This window comes from Halichoeres trimaculatus, unplaced genomic scaffold, assembly GCF_033239565.1.
Source record: "Halichoeres trimaculatus isolate MK-OKI-2021-1 unplaced genomic scaffold, fHalTri1.1 fHalTri1_scaffold_45, whole genome shotgun sequence".
Lineage (NCBI taxonomy): Eukaryota > Metazoa > Chordata > Actinopteri > Labriformes > Labridae > Halichoeres > Halichoeres trimaculatus.
The window spans coordinates 195,793-219,215 of record NW_027437224.1 but is presented as its reverse complement, the minus strand read 5'-3'; the positions used below and the strand labels follow the sequence as shown (position 1 = coordinate 219,215).

The 23,423-nt window shown below is 39.5% G+C and overlaps 1 long non-coding RNA gene across 1 annotated transcript in view; it reads left to right on the top strand.

Moving 5' to 3' along the window:
- The window catches only part of LOC141786585 (uncharacterized), a 40,437-nt gene that overhangs the window by 15,431 nt on the left and 1,583 nt on the right, over nucleotides 1–23,423 (top strand). Inside the window, exon 2 of the long non-coding RNA XR_012597851.1 lies at nucleotides 9,158–9,263. This is a non-coding gene — a long non-coding RNA (uncharacterized LOC141786585). The remainder of the gene's footprint in view (nucleotides 1–9,157; nucleotides 9,264–23,423) is intronic.

Here is a 23,423-nt window from a genome sequence, read left to right as displayed (position 1 = left end):
CTTCAAGCTGTGTGGACAACCACACCACAAAGACCATCTCTGTGTAGACCAGCTTGTGAACACTTGCATAATTTCAAACTTCCAGATGAAACACCTAATACACATTTCTGGAAAGCCTGACATGATGTTTACACTTTACACCATTCATAGCCACCCACTACAACACCATGGTTATATTTTATAAATAGTTGGGTTTATAATCTACTGGAGTCCCCCCTTTTTAGGCTCCGTACAGTTAACTTATCCCGTTTATGAGCAACACCGGTATTAGACCTGTGGAAATATAAATGTTTGAGTATGACAATGTTTTGAAGAAAAAAAAAGTAATCATCAGTGGCTGGATCTGTTTCTAGGGAAGCAGATTAGGGCCATTTTGGACGGAGAAAACAATTTTGGGCAAATAAAGTCATAATGATGAGAATAAAGTCGAAAAGATTGAAGTCAAAATGACGCAAACAAAGTTGAAATGTCGAGATTAAAGTTGAAATGACTGGAATAAAGTCGAAACACAATTTCGAGATGAAGAGGTAATGACGAAATAAAGTTAAAATGTCCAGATTAAAGTAGAAAGGACACGAATAAAGTAAAAACAATTGAGATAAAAGTCAAAACGACGAGAATAGAGTTGAAGAAAAGGTTGAAATGAAGAAGAATGAAGTCGAAAAACGATTTTGAGATTAAAGCCGAAATGATAACAATAAATTCGAATTTCAAATTTAAAGTCAAAATTTGGAGACTAAAGTCAAAATGAGAGGAAGAAGTCTCAACAACCTGCCCTGATGTTTTGCGGTAGTACACTGAGTACACTCAGCTCCTCAACAGCCACAGGCAAAATTGACAGTAGTAGCAGCTGCCATACAGGACAAACGGCTGTCTTCAGGATCCGTGTATGTTCTGAAAATTGTTAGATGTTCTGTTCAGGATATAAAGGATTTTAAAAAACAAAGAAAGAGTGAGCTTTTTGACTTAATTTTTTTTTTTTTAATAATTGTTTTTATTGAACATTTTGAACATTTTGTACAAAGCAGAGCATCAAAAATATATAAATAAGACAATTACATTAAAATATATATATATATATATATATATATATATATATATATATATATACATACATACATACATACATACACATACGCATACGCATACATACATATATATACATACACACATACACATACATACATATATACACACACATATACATACACATATATATACACATACATACATATACACAAATGTGTACTATCATTAATATTAATATTAAGGGTCTTTTGGCCAAGCTAATAACAGCAAGCCAGATCTCAATCTAGTAGTCCAAATAGTCCAAAAATGGGTCCCAGGTCTTATAAAATTTATAAGGTTTATCCTTCAACAAAGTGGAAAAAGCTTCCATTGGAATAACAGCAATGACAGTTTGGAGCCACTGATGTGGGGAGGGTGCTTCATCGGAGATCCACTGTGCCATTATACATTTTCGTGCGCAGTGTAATAATATGTGTAGAAGATCTTTCTCCGAGAATCGTGCAGGCAAATCATCCTCAAGGCCAAGGAGACAAGTCCGGGGTCCCAAATTCAATTGACACTTGAATATGGCACAAAGCTTATCAATAACTGATGTCCAAAATTGCAAAATAAGTGGGCAACTCCATAAACAATGAAAAAGATTACCAACAGCAGAGAGACATTTAGTACACATTTCAGATGTTGTTGGGAACATTTTGTGTCTCTTCTCGGGGGTAATAAAGAGCCTATGCAAAATCTTAAATTGTCTCTCCCAGATGGAATTAGAAATCAGGGCTTGAAAAGGCCGGTTACATAGTGCACTCCAGGATTCAGCTGTGATAGGCCCTAGATCTGTTTCCCATTGCATTTTAACTCTATCAGCATTGTCAGTATTAAGTTCAGATAGAACATTGTAGACTGATTTAGAGAATGATTTAAGTTTAGTAGTTTTCAGGATCAGGGATTCCATAGAAGAGACAGACAATTTCCCATCACATTCCTTTAATCTACCAAGAATAAAATGTTTAACCTGCATATACCTGAGAATATCTCCACTACCAATACCATATTTTTCTCTCACTTGTTGAAATGACAAAACTTGATCTCCATCAGCCAAGTCACCAACTGTTTTAATCCCCCTGCGAAACCACTCCATAAACCCTGCATTGAGACCTGGGATAAAATCAAGGTTTTGGTGAATGGGGGTAAGTAAAGAAAAATGACTTTTATAGCCTTCCAAGTATCTAACCTTATGCCAAATAGTTAACATGTTTTTTAACAGCAGGTTATCCTTTATAAGACTTGAGGATTTCGCAGGGGAGCTGTAAAGTAAATTCTACAGTGGGATACCTTTTAAGGAAGCGGATTCAGCACTTAAATAAATTGACCCTTGATCCAATCTGTACCATTCCAAAAAAAATTTAAACTGAGCAGACCAAAGATAAAGTGGTAACGATGGGGCAGCAAGTCCACCCATACGCACTGGGAGACAAAGATAACTGTATCTTAACCTGGGCCTTTTTTTGTTCCAAATGAAAGAAATTATAAAACCATTCAACTTTGAAAACACTTTCTTAGATAGAACAAGCGGCAACATCTGGAATAAATATAAAAGGCGCAGTAGGATATTCATTTTAATCAGGTGTATACGACCCAAAAGGGACAGCGGGAGACTACACCATCTGTCCAAATCCCCTCTAACAGCCTGAATAAGAGGAGTATAGTTGAGATTGTATAAATCTTTTAAATTAGGGGAGATCTTAATTCCTAAATAAGTGAAACCGGTCGGGGACCAACGAAAAGGCTGCGAGGCATCTGGAGAGATCCTATGTGAACTAGAAAGAGGAATTTTAGAGAAATTTATTTTATAACCTGAAAAGGAACCATACTGGGTGATTAAATTAATTAATTTTGGAATGGACCTGGTTGGCGAACTCAGAAAAATTAAAACATCATCATCATAAAGAGATATCTTATGCAGACAGTTATTTAAAAGAAGACCTTCAATACAGGAGTCCATTCTGATGGCAGCAGCTAAGGGTTCCATAGCTAGGGCGAACAACAAGGGGCTTAATGGACATCCCTGACGGCTTCCACGCTCAATGCCGAAGCTATTGGATTTGTGGCCATTAGTGATCACGGCTGAAAGAGGTGAAGCATACAGAATTTGGATCCATTTGATAAATTTGTCACCCAGACCAAACTTTTTGAGAGTAAACAGGAGATACGGCCACTCAAGCCGATGGAAGGCTTTCTCTGCGTCCAGAGAAATAACCAAAGCATCGGAAGTGAATGAGGAAGAATGCTGAATAAGATTAAGTAGACGTCTTATGTTGTGTGAAGAGTAATGGCCCCGTATAAAACCAGTTTGGTCATTGTTGATGATGCTAGGCAAGATAGCTTCTAAGCGTGAGGCTAGGATTTTTGCAAGAATTTTCAAATCAATATTTAAAACAGAGATGGGTCTATAGGAGGAGCACTCTTCTGGAGATTTGTCTTTCTTCAGAACTAGTGAAATATTGGCCTCCATAAGGGAGGGAGGTAGAGCCCCACCTGCAAATGAGGAGTCAAACATTTCAGACAGAGGAGAAAGTAAAATTCTACTGAATTTCTTATAAAATTCCCCACTGAATCCATCCGGCCCAGGGGCCTTATTATTTGGTAGTTGTTGAATAATATTTTGAATTTCACTACGAGTAATTGGTTTAGACAAATTTTCTCTCTGAATATTCGTAATATGAGGCAGGTCAAGGTTCTGAAAAAAGAGGGACATTTCTTGATAATGGGACGATTTAAATTGAGAAGAGTATAATTGCTTGTAAAATGTTCTGAATGTATCACTAATTACTGTGTTATCATAGCTGAGCACGCCAGAAGCATCTTTAATGCCGGAGATATTGCGAAACGAACCCTTATTTCTTAGAAGATTAGAAAGGTAACGATTAGGTTTATTTGCGAATTTGTAGAGCCTCTGCTTCATAAAAAATATAGAATTCTCTGCCTTTTTTGTCAGTAACCCCTCCAACGCTGTTTTAGTTACCTGGATATCGTTTCTTAACTGTTCAGAAGGGGAGTGGTTATATTTGACCTGTAATTCATGCAACTTCAATTCTAGTTTTCTTTGTTCCATTAAAGATCTCTTTTTGACCCCAGCACTGTATGATATAACCAGACCACGCGTATAAGCTTTTAAAGTATCCCAGATTAACCCAGGAGATACATCAGGGGTCTTATTATCTTGTATAAAATAATTCAAATGGTCAGTCAGATACTTTTCAAACTTGGGATCATGGATCAGGAAATTATTAAACCTCCAATTTAAATTACGGAAATTTGCGTCAAGAATATTCAACTCAACAAAAACAGGCGCATGGTCCGATATAATTATATCACCAATTCTACAATTAACAACGTTACCAAGGGAAATCTTAGGGGTAAACACAAAATCAATTCTAGAACTTGTTTTGTGCACACCCGAAAAAAATGTTAATTCTTTATCTTTAGGGTGTAACACCCGCCAAGTATCAACCAGTTCAAGCTCAGTACAGGTGTCCAAAAGTGCCTTAGCCCTTTTTGATATTTGTAACCTTAGTTGGGGGAGATTTATCCACAGAAGATGAAAAATAGCAGTTGAAATCACCAGCTATGACAGAATTGTCACAAATCCATTCAGAAAAGGAGGAGAAAGCAAGTGTAATGAAGTCTAGAGACTGAACAGGTGGGAAGTAATTATTTAGGAATGAAATAGGTTTACTATTCAATGTGCCTTTAAGTAATAAATATCTACCAGATTTATCACTAACCGAGTGGGTGTCTATCAAAGGCAAATGTTTATTTATCAAAATGGCCACGCCACGACTCCGACTCGTAAAAGAGGAGTAAAACACTTGCCCCACCCAATCACGTTTCAATTTTAAATGCTCATCAGAGGTCAAATGTGTTTCTTGTAGAAGGGCTACATGTACATTTTCCTTTTTCAGAAAGTTAAGGATTTTCTTACGTTTGATAGGACTATGAATGCCCCCCACATTCCAACTACACACTTTTAGAGAGGAATTCGAACTGGTCATTTTGATTTAAAGTAAGTGCTAAGCCAGGCCAGAAGGATAAGGATATTCTCAAAATAATTGAACCAAGATACAACAATCTCAAGTGACAAGAAAAATAAAATGTGCTCTGCTTTGCTAAGGAAAAAACAACAAGAACTATTTACAAAAAACAAAAAAATGTAAAGAGTAGAACATAGGGGGGTCAGACGGAGGTGTAAAACACCCAGTAGGGGGTGCAAGCTAACCTTCCCAGAGAAACAGGGGAGGATGCTGGACCAGGCTCTCATCAACTCGGCCAACTACAGCCCGGCCGCAACTACTTGAGAGATATAACAAAACAAAAAAAAGCTACATTTTGAAGTAGTCTTCAGCGGTGGTGAGACGGGTATCTAGCACAGCGATATCTGAAGCGCAGTTCTGCAGTTTCTGAAGCACAGGGTCAATCTTTTTGTCAAGCGAGGTCTCCACTGCTTTTAACACCTCTGCCGTGATTCTCTCCACTAATTTATCAACATCCAGGGGTTGAGCTGAGCGACTTTAATTTTAAAAATCAAAACTGAACATTGAAATTGGTGCTTAGGTTGTGCGCGCTGACGCACAGCCAAGCACTTAAGAGCGCACAGGAAAAATCCAGTGGAAATTCATGCAGTAGGGCTGGGTGATATGGCCTTAAAATAAAATCTCTGATTTTTTCACAAAAATTTCAAGTTATGGTTTTTTGATGTTTTTTTTTCTTTTAAAGAAAACGATAAGTACAAATGACAGAGACAACTCAAAACCAGTTTTGTTTTAATTTTGTCAAAAAACTTAAAATAATAAAGGTAACCTCTATTTGACTCTTGGAATTAAAGTTTCAGCTCTTCTTCTGTTTCAATAACTTCACTTTGTAGTTATAAGGGAGGCACATTCACATTGAAAGCTGCACCATTTTGTACATTTTGAATTCAAAAATCCTGCTAGGAAAAGCGTGTACAGTACTGTTTCAGTGCACTACAGCACTGTTCTGTTATATTCTGCTTTTAAACTATTTAAAAAAACCACTTTGTTACTGTCTAGTTTTATTTTTTAAGGCTGTAGCCTGTTTATTCTGTATTTTAATACAGACAAATAAGTAAAAATAAATGCTATTTATTCAAGTGTGGGCTCACAAATGTCATGCCTCCCTGCATAAGTCAGTGCCCTGGTTGGGGGCACCCCAGTCTAAAAAGTCTGGTCCGCCCCTGCTTGACAGAGCGCGGCTAGATGCTGGTTCGTTATGTTGCTCTGCTCGTCAGCGGATGGATTACTGCTGAATGGAGGATTTAGTTGGTGGAACAGAGGGAGTTGCAGGGAAAGACGGAACTCAGCTTTCTCAAGGTAAAAGCCAAACAACTTCTCAGTCATGTCTGTCCAGGCAGCGCTGCTCTGTTCGATCGCCCATTGTCGTTCCGTCTCCCTCCCGCAGTCTACTTTCACAAATCATGATCCGTCCATGTCACCATAAGAGGGGATTTTCTTCAGTAGAGTGGGGATGTTCTGAGAAAAACTAATGTATATTTCTTTACTATCTAATTTTCAAAATGATCAGAGTATTAACTTTGAAGAGCAGCAGGTTTTACGCGCCTCAGTCACATTATTAATAATCTGCAGGTGAACATGAAAGGGTCCCGGCTTTGGAAATGTTTGAGTCAAAGATCTTAATCAAACTCCTGAAAGGTGACTGATAGAAAACAGAGGATTAGAGGAAAGGGATTTGAACGTTTACTGACGAGAAGTCTAGTTTATATTAACCTCTCAGGGCTGTTGATACAGACCATAAGGAACACGTGTCTGTCAAGGTGCTGGGTGTCAAAGACATTCAAGAACATTTTATGACACTTAGGTTTCTGTTGTTTTGTTAGTGAACTGTTAAAGCATGCTGCACACACGTGGAGTCAGCGCTTGCTGCGGTATAAAAGATGCACAATAGCGGGGGAGAAAAATTCAAATTCAAATTTTTTAAATCGTTTACAAGAAAAAGTTCGAATTAATCAATATAATCGATATATCGCCCAGGCCTATCATGCAGACTGTTTTGAACACTTTAAATTCTGTTTTTTTTTGCTATGATTCATACCATGTGGGAAAGACAAAGCCAATGCTGTGTTCTAATAAAGTTTTGATCTTTCAGGTGGCTTGATATATTGCAGAGGTCAAATCATTCACTGAGTAACATCGAAGAAAATGCCACACCTCAGATATGACAGTAGTTCAATTAAGAGAGACTTATACAACAGAAAAAGTTATGAACAGATTTAATGAATAAATGCATGCAAATGAAGTTTGGCGATTAGAACCCATCAAGCGTTGAGCAAAATAATCAATGTAGGGGGTACAATGGCGTTATGAATTATGATTATCACCTGTAAGAATACGTACCTTTGGGGGAGTCTGATGATTCCAGATAAAAGCAAAGAGAAGGCATAGAAATAATGTTAAATAATACAAATAATTGGGGTAAGTGAAGATAGAAAGGAAATATGATGATTACAAATCAACCCATGATGTGAGCAATGACAGAGGTGAGAGGTCCGACAACCTTGGATGTGAGCAATGACAGTGTGCAGAGGTCCGACAACCTTTTGTCAGCAATGACAGTAAGCAGAGGTTCCACGACCTTTTGTCAGCAGTGACAGTGAGCAGAGGTCCGATGACCATTGGTGACAGAAGTGACAGTGTGCAGAGGTCCGACGACCTTTGTGTCAGCAACGACAGTGTGCAGAGGCCCCACAACCATATGAAAGGCAGCAATGACCTGAATTATGCAGCTGTGAATCAATAGTGATAAATGAGATAACTTAGTGACCCAATGTGAATCCTACCACCACCAGTTATATGTTTTGAATATTTTAACATTTAATACTCACATACTGGAAACTTGAGTGCTTTAGGTGCTGCTCTATTTTGCATAATCTGTTGAGCAGTTGCCATTCCTTGTTTTAGGGGTTAATTCTCTTCATGTATGTTTTCTTGTTTTGTAATGGGAGCAGGAGTAAGATGGAGTTGTAGGAATAGAAAGTCTTGTATCTTGTATGATACAGAAGTTTAGTTTTCCCAAGGGATTCTTTTGTTTTGTTTTGAGTGCATGAGAAGCAGAGGGGAACCCTCTGGGCCTTTCAAGGTATTCAGTGAAAACAATATTAAAAGAACTCCTAAATAGTTATTTTATTTCTTTATTTTGTTTTTATTTCTTTATTTTACTCAATGAAATCATAGCAATGAGTTTTATATTATTTTTATAAACTTGTCCTGGCAAACAATGGGTTAATATTACTAAATGGAAAATGGACCAATCACAATTTTCCCTTTGATGGTATCTGGGTAAATCAGCGACACATTCTGGCAGGCAGGGCCTTCAGTAACTGCAACAAATGCCTGTGTAACTCAAGGGAATGTGGACACAATTTGACAATGACAGCTGTCTTAGCCAATCATATATATTTAAGTTGTGGGCGGGATCATTTCCTGTCATCTTCTGGGGATTCGCAAATACTTACCAAACACCCCCTCCCTGCTCCTCTGCACTCAGACGGGGCCATATTTTACTTGACCAAAAACACAAATAAACGGACTCCAACCGAAAAAAATCTGATATCGGTCTGCATTCACGCTTTATTTAGAGAATTTTCAGCGCGTTACTTTCACACAAAAACACCGCTAAATAAGGCTCTAGTTCTCATCGTGTTGTAAAACGGCGCTACCTCTGCTGCAGAGCCACAGCTGGCTATGAGGCGCTCACCGCTTAGTTTATCAGTCCGCGCGCACGGCGTGCCAGATATAAACAAACGCAGGTAGTCTGCCAGGACGAAGAGACAATTTGTAATCACACAAAACTATCAATATACTAAGCTTCCATGTCACATGATTCTGGCTATTGTTTTTATTTCTTTGTTTTATTGTTTATTGCCACGTGTGGTCCCATGGTCCTACTGGAGGCCCAGTGGCTGGGGCCACGGTTCGCCACTGATGAGAAGTATGTGTGTGTGTTTTGTCTCTCCTTGTATCTTGTTATCCCTCCTCCTTGTTTTTCTTTTTTCTTCTCTCTTTCTCTGTTTCATTTTCTCTCTCTGCTCTTTTCACAGCTCAGTCAGCCAGTTCTGTGAATAATCCATCTTGATGTCTGGTAGAAATCTTCGTTTCGTCTCATGGAATGTCAAAGGAATGAATAATGTCGTCAAAGTCAACAAGGTAATATCACACCTGCAACACCTGAAGGGGAGATCTGTGCTTCTTACAAGAAACTCACCTTCGCAATTCTGAAATATCTGGTGTAAAAAGGGCTTGGATGGGTCACTTATTCCACTCTGGGTTTACTGAGAGGGTAAGGGGTGCTCGCAATTGATATACAACTCCTTTGAAACCTCTGTCACTATATCTGATCTTAACGGACGTGTTGTTATAGTCTCTGACAAACCACCCCTGTAGTCCTGGCTTCAGTGTATGCATGCTCCCACTTGGGATGATGAAAAATTTGTATCTTTTTTTTTTTCTTCTTCACTTAATCTTTAAGACCACCTTATCATTGTTTGGGCGATTTTAATCTGGTATAGGACACCACACTTGATAGATCATCTGCTAAACATATCGCTCATACAAAATCAGCTACCACCTTAAAATTTCATACAGACCATTTGGGATTGTCTGACCCTTGGAGAACTAGGTTTCCTTACAATAGAGAATTTTCCTTCTTTTCTCATGTGCACCATAACTTCTCGCAAATAGATTTCTTCCTACTGGATAATAAACTGTTGCACAGTACTGTTGCCTGTGGATATCATAGTATAGTCATCTCTGATCATGCCCTTGCATCAGTAGACATTACTTTCTCCCTCTGCAGACCTGCTTACAAATTCTGGAAATTTAAGTCACAGTTGCTCTCTGAAGCTAAATTTAAAGAATTTCTCACTGACGAAATCAATTTCGTCTTTAACAATTACAATAATTGACATGCCTGATATCAGCAGTGATATACTGTGGGATTCTTTCAAAACATATTTACGCGGGCAGATCGTCTTATTTGTTTCCCATTCTAAAAAATCATAACTTTCTAAGTTGACAGAACTATCCGATGAAATCCGTATTTTAGATGCCCAATACGCCTCCAATCCCTCAGCTGCATTATACAAAAAGAGATTACAGCTACAGTCTCAATATGAATTGCTATCAACCAGCAAAGTTGAGATTCAGCTTTTACAAACAAAGCAATGCTTCTTTGAACAAGTTGATAAACCTGGCAAACTATTAGCATATCAAGCCCGCTCTGCAACTGCCTCTAAACTCATACCTAACATAGCATCCCCAGCTGGGTTAGTTACAACAGATCCTAGGGAAATTTTTAATACTTTCTCTAATTATTATTTAACACTCTACTCGTCCGAAATCTCCTTCCACAACTGGTCAGAGCCAATGCCCCTAGACTACTTTACATTTCCTCAAGTAGACAACAATGTGTTTAGTAATCTAGGAGCCCCCATAACATTTGCTGAGGTCCAAGAAGCTATCGGGTCTTTACAAAGCTCCAAATCCCCTGGACGGATACTCCACAGAATTATTCAAAACCTTTTCTAGCAAACTAGCTCCCATCCTAGTAAGGGTATTCAATGATGCATTTGCAAGAGGGAAACTTCCTTCTACATTCTCAGAAGTGTCAATAACCTTGTTACTTAAGAAGGATAAAAATCCTCACCACTGCAGCAGCTATAGGCCCATCTCCCTCTTAAATGTTGACTCTAAAAATTGTCCAAAGTGCTCGCCACTCGTCTCCTGAAGGTCACCCCTACGCTAACGAACCCGCACCAGACCAGTTTCATCTCTGGTCGACAATCTTTTTCAGTAATACTAGAAGGTTTTTCAACATCATCTGCTCTTCTTCAGACTCCATCCCGGCTGAAATCATCCTATCTCTAGACGCCGAAAAGGCTTTTAATCGGGTCGAGTGGAGTTACTTGTTCCATATTCTAAGTAAATTCAGTTTTGACTCCAACTTCATATCATGGATTAAGCTTCTTTACATTTCCCCTGTGGCTAAGATTAATATTAACGGTATAAAATCCAATTCATTTCCTTTATCCTGGGGCACTCGTCAGAGATGCCTGCTTTCCCCATCTCTGCTTGCTCTAGCCGTCAAGCCCTTAGCCGTATGGCTTCATTATGAAGATAAATTTGAAGGGATTTTCTCGATTTGGCTTATTTCTTTATGCAGATGACCTTCTGCTTTACATTACCAATCCAATCCAACTTCCAATCCAACTTCATCACTTCCTGTTATCTTGGATATTCTAGAACAATTTATGAAATTATCTGACTATAGAATTATTGAGCATTGAGTATTGGCCGATACCGATATTAATCCGATACGATATCAGCATGAAACATGCATACTTTTATTACTTATTTTGTAGTATGTCTGTCATGTTAGAAAATGCTTGGTTCAGTGATTTTATTTTTAGCTTTGAGGAAAAACTGACCCATCTATTATTAACCAACAGGTAACAGAAATTTTAACATTAAACATAAAAAATACTAGTAATTGAATAAAATAAAGAATAAATTAGAAAACCTAGAAAATAACCTAAATAAATCAAATAAAAACAGCAGGAATGGAGTCTGGAATGGACTGCTTATATCGGAGTGCTCGTATCGGAGATTTTAGATGCATTCCGATACGATACCGATATTTGTTTTTTTTGCTGATATCGGACTGATATCCGTTATTAATATTGGACTGGGACACCTCTAAAAATTAACCTACATAAAAGCGAGTACCTTCCAATTAACTCCACTGCAGAGAACCTCCCTCTCGCTGTCTTTCCTTTTAGGAAAACGACCCAAGGATTAAAATATCTTGGTGTTCTTGTAACAAAACCATTCTCTGAGTATTTTTGCAAAAAACTTTCAACCTTTACTTGAGCGCTGCAGATCAGATCTGACTAGGTGGTCCACTATCCCTTTACCTTTACCAGGTCGTATCAACCTGATCATAATGACGGTACTTTTCCCTGCTTTCTTTATATCTTTCAACATGTTCCAGTGCTCATCTGCAAATCTTTTTTTTCTTCACTTGGCCAGCTGATTAATTCCTTTTTTTATGGTGCAATAAATAAGCTAGAATAAAGATCAACTCTCCAACTTCCTAAATCTCTCTGGGGTCTGGCCTCACCTGATTTTTGCAGATACTACGGGGCTAGCAATATCAGCAAATCCTTTATTGGAATGTTAAGATTGCTCCTAATAATCACCCTCTATGGGCCTGCATGAACTAGCCTCCTCACCCGTTGTGTTATGGTCAGTGATTTGTTCACAGTTACCTTCACCAATCAAGCGAATAGCACAGAACGCCATTATTTCGGAGACCTTGAAAATTTGGAGTCAATTAAGGAAACAATTTGGCCTACATTCCTCATCGAAACTTGCTCCAGTTTATCAAAACCTTTTATTTCTTCCATCCTGCTCCGACTTAGCTTTTGAATCCTGGTCTGCAAATTCTTGATGACTTTTATATCGTGGATGTTTCCCCTTCATTTGCAGTACTATCAAAAAAAATTCTCTACTTTAATCTCACTTATCTCGTTTTTTTCAGATCCGTCATTTGTGAAAAATCAATTCCCCCCAGGGACCTTGATGGATTCCCTTCTTTTGACCAAAATAAACAATAAATCCCAGACCTCAGTCTTGTAAAGCTCAATATTCAGAATAAACCCCACCTCCCTCCACTCCCTCAGGGCTATTTGGGACCAGGACCCCAGAATCACAATCTCCGACGAACAATGGAACAGCATACTTAACCTTGCTCATACTTCTTCTGTATGCGCAAGACAACAACTTCTACAATGTAAGATTTTACGCAGGAGACACTTCACTAATGTGAGACTAGCCAAAATCTATCCAGATAGAGACAACTCCTGTAACAGGTGTAAACTGTCTCCAGCTGACCACATGCATATGTTTTGGTCATGCACTAAACTGACTGATTTTTGGGGCACCATTTTTGATACGTTAGGGAAAGTCCTTGGCTGCACTTTGAACGCCGACCCTCTTATTGCTCTTTTTGGACTGCTTCCATCCTCTGGCTGGTCAAAATTTTCATATCGTATTTTTGACTTTTCTACCTTGCTAGCAAGTAGGCTCATTCTTCTTAAATGGACTCATTTATCCCCACCTACACATAACAGATGTATTCAAGAAATTTTACATTGCATGAGACTTGAGAAAATCAGATTCTCCCTGAAAGGTTCCCTTAAGACCTCCCATGAAATCTGGCAACCCTTTTTACTTCATATAGATACCCTGTCATTGAGGCTGAAAACCTATGAACTACTGACTTGCTGATTTTCTTTCTTTCTTTCTTTCTTTCTTTCTTTCTTTCTTTTCTTATTTATTTATTTATTTTCATTATTTAAATATCATTACATACTTAAATGCATCTTTCTCCTTTCCTCTTTTTCTTTCTTTTTCTCTTGTCTTTCCCTTCCCCTTCATTTCTGCGTTACCACTTGTCCACTTGTTGATACCCCATGTCGATTGAGTGTGTTGTCTTGTCTCTTAGTTCTTGTAGTATGAATAAGTGTGATTGAATATGTTTTTGTCCCGAAATTGTTCTGCTTTGTGTACCTAAAATGTCTTTTTCTTTCCTGTACACATAACAAAAAATATAATGAAAATCTTTGACAAAAAAAACACACACACACACATGGCTCTGTGATAGGTTGCAGGTCTAGAAAGAAGTGTCTGAGTAAAATCCTAAAAAAGAACTAGCATAAGAGAATAGCTCCCTAAAGGATCTTAAACCCCTCAAAACACTTAAAACCCACAAAGAAAAAAGAATAAAACTGGTGTTTTGTGTTTAAAAAGTTCCTTGACCCAATTATAACCGTGTCCAAGGTTCAATATAAAAAGGTCCTGTGAGGGTACTTAACTCAGAGGGGTGCATCCAACGTTGCTTCTCCTCAAAGCTAATGCCAGTGCCTCACAGCAACGGTCCCCTTGGCAACTCCACGGTGACTCCCCAACATCAGCCTCCTTCTCTTCACAGGAAACCGTAAAGGCCCACAACTGGCTACTGCTTCTTCTTCCTAGAGCAATCGGGTCTTTTCAGGGTTGCTTCTCGTGCTTTGCTTGCGGTCCTACTGTCGTCCCTCTCTGCTATCTGCTGCTCTTTTTAGGTGTCTGTCCTGAAGTCCTGCCCGCCAGTCTCCAATGAGCTGGTTTTAGGGGGGGATACTTCAGGGCCAGTCAGAAAAGTCATTACCTACCCACACACTTCATATAACACCACATGCAATAAAAATGTAAAAGACCAACCCTGTCACACAAACACAGATTCCGAAGATTGTCGTTTAGGCTCCTGTATGGCAGCTGTTACTACTGTCAGTCGTGTCTGTGACTGTTGAGGACCTGACTGTACCCGGCGTACTGCCGGTAAACATCAGAGCAGGTTATTTTGACTTTTTTTCTCGTCCTTTCGACTTTGATCTCAAATTATTTTTTGACTGTATTGTCATTTTAACTTTATTCCCGTCATTTTGACTTTGATCTTGAATTTGTTTTTCAGCTTTATTCTAGTCATTTCCACTTTGATCTTGAAATTTCAATTTTATTCTCATCATTTCGACTTTATGCTGCATTCCATTTGTATTCGGAAGTCAGAATTTGCGAGTTCCAGGTGGGAACGCCCAACAGGAACAGCTCCCGAAGTCGGAATTTCCGACTTGTAAGTTGGAGCACCCACACCAACCCCGAGTTCCCAGTAGGAAATTCTGAGTTCAGTTGTACAATGTAAATAAGCTTCTATTATATTCTTTTCTGACAATTTCTGACTAGTGTTTGTTGCAATTAAGCAGCTTTGTATACATAGTATAATTCGATGTTTATATACAGAAATACTGCTGTTATGCCAAGTTTTTTTTCCGACTTAGCAACTGGAACGCTGAACCTCGGAGATGACACCCCACTCCCGACTTCCAGCTCCGAGTACAAATGGAATGCAGCAATAATCTCAACCTGCCCAAAATTATTTTCTCCATCCCAAATGGCCCTAATCCACTTCTGTAGTTTTCACAGACTGCCCAACAGATTTGCTTTGCATGAAGTAGAGATGATAACCAAATGTATGGAGCTGAGTCAAGGCCAAAAGTTTTGTAAATTATTAAAAAAAAAAGATCATAAAAAAAAAATTGAAACAATATTTTTTTTTTTAGTTTGATACTGATTTAAAAAACATAAAATAAAACAATCCTGATTTTAAAAATAAATAACACACTAAACCAAAACAAAAAAATAAGCAAAAGCAATTATTTTTCAATCCAAAAATAGTCTTGATTCACCTCTTTGATATTTTTAAACAAATCAATTCAGTTTTTACTCTTGATTTTTTTTAACATTTGAGCTGTTTGTTTTTTCAGGTGCAATTTTCTTTTTTATAAAATCTCCCTCAGCCTGTTTTTTTTACGCATTCAAATCTTCATTTTGGCTTTCAGATATTTTTTTCACTTTCGGATTGTTTTTTTCTTCAGATTCAAACTTTTGGCCCTGTTTTGGTGTGGGGAGCTTGGTCTTGACTGAGAAGGGTGTGGGATTGTGAGTGACAGCATCAAAGATGGCTCAGAGCCTTCCTTGGTGCTGTTGTTTTCAGGAAACGTAGGCACTTAAAGGAAAAGTTTGGTTTATACAGCTTTTACATTGTTTATAGAATGAAGTAGAACAAAATACTCACCCAGAAGGTTTTCCTGATCCAAGTAGTGCTTCGGGAGATATTTAGATCCAAAATCGTGCAGCGGACGTCCGTATAATGGGATCCATCGGGGCATAGACAGCGCCGCTCCTAAAACTGCATTGATCGTCCAAAAACTCGTGTTTTTCACCAATATTCCATTATGGTCCACTCTGAGATAGTCCTCTGTTGCAGTCTTTGTCACTTCAGACAGGGCAATGTGGCTGTAATGACCTCTGAACTGACGAAGACTTTGTTTAGGTTTGTCCCTCAAAGAAAGGAGACAGCTCTCCAGAAAGTACTGCGCATGCGCAGTACTTTCTGGAGTCTGCGTCCACCATTAAAACCAAACACACTGAGTAGTAACATGACCAGCATGGGCAGTAAATGGATCAATAAACAAATCAATATAATCGGTGTGTGAATGAGGTATGTTCAAACATTTTGAAAGCTGTGTCACCAATAATTTAGATGAGTTTTATCAGCATGAGATAAAATGAATTTCACAACCCCCCCCCAATTCTTTCCCCTTCTCGTACCAACCGACTGGTACGAGAACAGTACCAGTCGGCACTCTTCTCGTACTCTTCTCGTTGCTCTTCTCGTAGCAACAGTGTCAACCACACGTCCTCACTAAGGCTGTGTCTGAAATCACTTCTTATTCTCTATATAGTGCACTGTATAGTGAATATGTCATTTTGTAGTGCTGTCCGAATTCTGAGTAAGCATGGTCATTCAATATATAGTCCACTCAATGTATCCCACAATGCATTTTGTAAAGTAGTGTATTAGAGATGCTCACTATAATAGCAATATATACCATCATGAGTTCAAACTGAAGGAATGGCTGATTACATGATTACTGATTACTGATAACATGAAAAATCTTTAAAAACTGTCAGAGAATGACACTAAGCTCTCTGCTAAACTTTCGCGGGAACGTGTCTCACAACTTCGAGCAGAGAAACAAACAACACAGACATTAGCCACTAAATTTTTCATTGCGGATGATGCATTCACCGGATTTTGTAATTCTCAAATATAGCATAAGTTGCTGTGCAAATATATGGTTTATGAATTTTATGAATAATGTGTAGTAAGTTATTCTATTTGGCTGTTGCGGAAAATACGCCAAGTATAACATTAGTTATCACTGGAATAAAAAACTTTTTGCAGTGTTTGAGAAAAATAATTAGTGTAAATCCCTAGTCGTCCATGAGCGACGCGAGTGTAATTACGTCACTGTTAGCTGCTGGTGAGTGAGTGAGTAGTGTTGGAAATGTTGTTTTAATGTAGCTGATGTAGTCCACTACATCTAATTCACTATATAGTGAGGAGTGAGTAGAGAATGAGTGAATGATTTCGGACACAACCTAAGATAAAACTTTCTGTCTCCTCCTTGCTCAGAGTTGCTCTTACAACCTTCCTGAATCACTCTTAAGCTAAGACTCCTTGCTAGGAATTTTTAGTTAGGAGCTCTCTGAGAGGACTCTGAGAACCTTTGTGAATATGGGCCCAGGTTATCTGTGTGTGTGTGTGTGTGTGTGTGTGTGTGTGTGTGTGTGTGTGTGTGTGTGTGTGTGTGTGTGTGTGTGTGTGTGTGTGTGTGGTGTGTGTGTGTGTGTGTCATGTTTTAAAAATTTTTTTGTATTTTTAGTATAGTATGGTAATAGTATTTTTATATTTCAAATTCGGATTTTATATTTCAAAATCAGATCTCTCCCATTTTTTTTCACAGGAAATCTTGTTCTGGAAAGCAAAAGATACAGAGTTTGACAACCTATGGCACAGTATCTAAAAATTCGGAGGCCTTTTAGCATCTATGGATAACTGTTAAACCTGAATACGGAGACAACCCCAACCTCTTCTGAAGAGTTTGACCTTGCCCAGGCTGGTCTTGGAAAAAGGCATGCCAACATGTCCAGGGATATGGGCCATGAAGAGGTGATATAGTAAAAAAATGCAACCGTTACATACAAGTGACTTGTTATGCAAATTAGTTGATTATTGATTTAGTGTTGTAGATAATCTACAAAACACAGCAATGAAGAGTGAAGAAGATTAAAAAACAAAAACATAATAGAGCTAACTGGGCTGGTGTCAGGGGTAGAAGGGTACAAATATCAAGTAGTAATGGAGCCATATGTGCTCCAATACAGCAGGGATAATCATTTTAGTCTGAACACTGCAAAGACTCAAAATCTTTCAAAAATGTCTTGTTCCTAGTTAAAATGTCATATATGTAGTCCAAAGTGACTTGATTTTACACTTGCTTGAAACAAATTTCCATTTGAAAAATAATTGCTGTTTAAGTATGCCAAAATGGGTTTTATCTGAGTACTCGAGTACTCAATGTAATTTTCAGTAGAGTACGCGAGTACTAAAATATTCGATAGTTGCAGCCCTAGAGGAAACACGTGAGCTGGCTTTGCGGAAGTCTTGCCACTGACTGACACGCCCCCATATGGAATATCGCTCTCTGATTGGACGCTGCAGCAGCTCAGACTTCTGTACATGAAACTTCACAATCACAACAGAGTTTAATGAGAGAGAAAAGGCGAGCTGAGGACAGGTGCTGAGGATTGTTCAGAAACTGATCATATATCAGGTAATAAAGTGTTTTTAGTGAGTTTAAAGCACAAAACACTGAACACAACCATCATCAAATCAATATAATTGAGGATTTTTTCTGAAATCTAATGAATAATATCTTCCTGAAACAGAATAAACTAGGTTAGATTAATAAGTTTCAGAGTTCACAATCTAGATAAAGGCTAAATTATTCATAAATAATCTAACAATAAGGCATTTACCGGTAAAGTGATCCTCGAGCTTCTTAACTGCACACAGAATAAACAGAGTGCAGGTTTTTTTCATGGCAACGTGTTTCTTAAACTGGTTTAAGGAACAGACAAAGCTCTTTTACTGTTTATGTTTTATCAGAGTTGTTACAGCGCACATGTGCAGACACACAAACAGCTATTAGAGCTTGTTAGAGCTGACTGACAGATGATCCAGAGGTGATCAGCTGATGCCGTCATCAGTGAAACACGTTGCTTCATGTGACGCTCTGGAGGAGAGGATGTCCCATTGCTCTAAAAACGAGTCTCCTCCACCCTCTCTCCTCTCTTCATTTCTTTGCGTCTCCCCATGCATCCATCTCTGGTGGGAGGAACTAAGACTCAAGTGAACGACGCAAGTGGAGGAAGGGAGGATGGAACTTTATCGCTTTGAGACGCACCCAGGGCCTCCAGCTCTGCTTAGTGGCAGCGTCTCCCTTCCCCCCTCCTTCCCTCTTTTCCTTATCCAGGTGAGCATGAGTGAGGTGTGTGGAGTGCAGGCAGGTTCAGGCGATTGGTAATCACCAGACTGGTTCACCAGCAGTCACCTTCCTCTGCCATAAAACCAGACTGCAGCCGCTACTGTGAATTGGATCTTTGCATACCAGTCAGTAGTAAGCTTAAACTCAGTCTTTTCTTGCATATTACGCTCTGGATTTTAACACTGTTTCCTGTACCTCAGATCTTAGACCCACTCAGCCTGACTCAGCTGTATTTTCTTGATTATCCAACTCTGAAGCCTCCCCCGCCTCGCTTGCACACCTCCCCAGCCTGCCTTCCTTAAAGCTCTCCCTTCTCTTAGGCTGTCTACCAAGGTTTCCCCTCTCTCTCTGGGTCAGCTAACTCTAGTGCGAGCTCTGTAGTGTGGTTGGGTCTGTTTCGTTTTTTAGTCCATTTTGTTGTGTCCTTTGCCATGCGGGTTGTGTGTTTCCTAGATCAGCCCCATTTAGTCTGAGATCGTGTTTTCTGTTTATCTTGAGTTAATTTCAGCACAACCTTAGTTAGTTTTGTAGCCTCCTGTGTAGCTCCTTATTTTGCCTGACTTCTTTAGTTAGTATTCTTCTTCAGCCAGTGTTTATTTACCGTGTGTTCTTTTTTTTTTTTCCTCTACTATTTATTGTGTCTTTTACCTTCCCGCTGTTTGAACTTATTCTTATTAACGATTGTTTTAGTTGATTGTGGTTTTATCCATTTTGTTTTTATTGATCTTGATTTTAAGCCTGTACAGCACTTTGGCCAACTGTGGTTGTTTTAAAATGTGCTGTATAAATAAAGTTTGCAAATTGCAAACGATGTTAATGGCAGTTTCACAAAATCATTGTTCTTTCCCGGCATTTCCTCGGCATGTTGCTGACGTCGCGTGTAATACATCAAGGTACCCTCGGAAACTTGAGAATCTGAGGATAACGCCACTTTTTACAGCTTATGAATAGGACCAACGGTTTGTACATGCCAGTCGACCTGGGATCTTCAGAGTAAATCTTTTATTAGTCTCCATCAGAAGTTCCGATGCCATGTCTGTTTCATCAAATTTACCCCAGAGTTCCTACAACTTCATGCAAGCAGGTGTGGGTAAAGGTAATAGATAATGTTATATAGTGAGATGCTATTACGGCCTACCACCAATAGAGGTTGCTAGTGAGTTGTTTATACAGGGGTATAGCCAGAAGAAGAGTGTGAGTTGCTGTGATAGAAAACCTGTTGTAACCTTTGCAGGAGTTTGGAGTTTATTAACTGATTTGGGTGTGACATCATAACTTTACAATAATCAGCTTTTCCCACAATATTCTAACCGTTGAGACACTGAATTTGGGGGTTTCATTATCTGTGAGCCATAATAATCAACTTTTTTAAAAAATAAATGCTTCAAAAATTTCACTCTATGAGCCATAAATAGATTTACAATTTAGAAATGAGTGACCAAACAATCTAACTTTTTCATGTTATTCTCTTTTTTCGAGATATACCTGGAGCAATGCTACTCAGAACTACAACACACAGTACAAGGTGCTCCTGGAAATTGTACTTGCTTAGTACCAGTGCAAAGTTCAGTGTATCTGTGGGATTCTGGAGGAGTCCCATTGTCCACAGTTGTTGTTCTGTTCTTAGGGAGTGATTATCCCAACCCACCCTGGAGACATCAGAGCCCTGTTCTACGAAGCAGGATTACTGCCTAGCGAGGTAGTTTTGAGGAAAGGTTCCGGATTCCCTGTTCTATGACACGGGATCACTTCTCAGCGAGGCGAGTCTCCATGGCAACACACGCTGAACGGCTAACCTGCTCCTGGGCAGGTTAGGTTCTAGATTGAACTCCCGGACTTTAAAAACCCCGCCCACTGACCAATGAGCCCTCACGAAAAATGGCTTGTCCGTTCTTAGAGGATCCCGTGGACATCGGAGCCCCACCCACTCTCTTTTTCGGATGACCACCTTTATGAAAGTTTTTCCGGGGAGGGGTTGGTAGCACATGACACTTTCTACAGGTAGTTAAAGGGAATGAAGAACTCTCATTGCCATAATAAGATCTTTAATGCCAACACTTCTGTTCCATGACAATATTTTATTGCCCATATTAAAATTGTGACAGGAATTCATGTAGGGCTCATGTGGGCTACATATCACAAAAAATGTAAACACGATAGGAATGAACAAATGAATAAATTCATCTAAGAAATAAATTAGATATGGTGCATGTTACAGTAAAAGTGCATGGTGAACAGTGCTATTTCAGGATGATAATGGCACAAAAGATTTTTTTTGCACTACACCACTACACTTACGCATTTAGACTGTCAGCAATTTTCTGCCAGCACTCCTTCCGTGCTTTAACAGCGGCGACGGTGTTGCTTTTAACGTTAATTACATGTTTCAGCTCGTCATACTTCCTCGTGATCACCTCCTGCTCCTCCTGAGTGAAGTATGCGGTCCTTCTGTCTCCGGCCTGCTCTGACGCTCCAGACGGCTCAATGTTCGCGATTGGTCAGATGCAGCGGGCCCCGCCTTATATGTGTGCACGCGCTCATTGCCTAGCTGGATCCACCTATGAGGTTGATAGCCAGCGTCGTGAACCCGTGTAGCGAGACCGCCGGCTACCGTGCTCAGTTCAGCGAGGTAGCTCCAAGGCTATCTCGCTAGGCTAAACTTGCTTCGTAGAACAGGGCCCAGTTCCCTTAGCAGATGCGGAAGGAAAACATGCTGGACAAAGAAGAGGTGGATGCTATCAGAGGGATCTAGAAGACCTTCATCTTCAAGGCTGTGAAGACTCTCATAGTGCACATTTGTTACAGCCATCCCTGCGTCTCGCCACAGACGTTCCTGTACAAGTTCTAGTACAAGTACAATTAACTTCAAATTCTCACAGTGCATTTGTTTTGTTTTTTTTACCATCGATGATTTTTTTTTTACTGAAAATTATATATACCGTAAAATACCAAATAGTAGCTGGGGCGTTTATTTGTTTCAATCCCTGCGCAGACCAGGCGTTTATTTGGGACCGGGCGTTTATTTGGAACAGGCGTTTATTTCTTTCCCAGGAAATAACATTCAGCGGAAGTGGTAACGTCTTCTTCTTTGACTCTTCAAAGCCTCCTCATCTTTACGTTGTTATTGCATAATTCATCCTGGCAGACTACCTGCGTTTGTTTATATCTGGCACGCTGCGCGTGGACTGATGCACTAAGCGGCGAGTGCCTTGTACCCAGCTGTGGCTCTGCAGCAGAGGTAGTGCCGTTTTACAACACGATGAGAACTAGAGCCTTATTTAGCGGTGTTTTTGTGTGAAAGCAACGCGCTGAAAAGTCTCTAAATAAAGCGTGAATGCAGACCAATACCAGATTTTTTCGGTGGGAGTCCGTTTATTTGTGTTTAGGGTTAAGTAAAATATGGGCTCATCTGAGTCTGCACTCAGACGGGGCAGACGAGCAGACGAGCAGGGAGGGGGTGTTTGGTGCGAGCGCTCCGGGCTTCTGCTGCACAAAAAACACAGCTGTAGGGTCATGTGTGTGCCGAACCGATTACGTCGATCCTAACGGATCACGGATCAATCATGATCCGTTGCACCACTACCAATAAAGTACAGTCTGTTTCTTTTACAAAACTCAGTTTTCAAGAGTCAACTGTCAGTTGTGAGCTCAGCGTTTGCGTGTGTGTTCTGTAATTACGCCCTGCAGCTCGTAGGCTGCGCCGAGTAACTTACCATACCCCCGCCGTTTATTTGGAACGGGCGTCTATTTTGCTTAACGTGCTGCTGCACCCGGCGTTTATTTGGAACCCGGCGTTTAATTGGAACCCGGCGTTTATTTGGTATTTTACGGTAAATGCATAAATACCATTGATTGTGCACCCTCTTTCCTGACGGGAAACTGCCCCTGCCACACCCCCTGAAAGTGAACATGCACCGTGCTATGTCAGCATTTTCAACTCCTTGGTCTCACTGATCAGACTTTGTGCAGCGCTAACAGCTCAGTAAAAGCATGGGTGATGTTCTCCAGCATCTCAACCTGGCTGGAAAATGTTCTAAAAAGTTGCATCTCCTGGTTGACAACAAACTGGAAATAGTCCACATCTAGGAGCAATTTTTGTGTGACTTGAGAAAGTTTGATTAGAAGCCACTGAAGAAATTCCCGTTTTTAGTTCCTCCTAGAAAAAAATAGCTCCATGCTTCTTTTTCTTTCATCAAATGAACTCTAGAACTTAAAAGGAGCAAAAAGAGGACAACTTTATGTCGAAACGAAACATGCGCACTGCAGTTTATCTGTAATCTATCCCGGTAGTTTACATTCATTTAAACTTGCAAACACT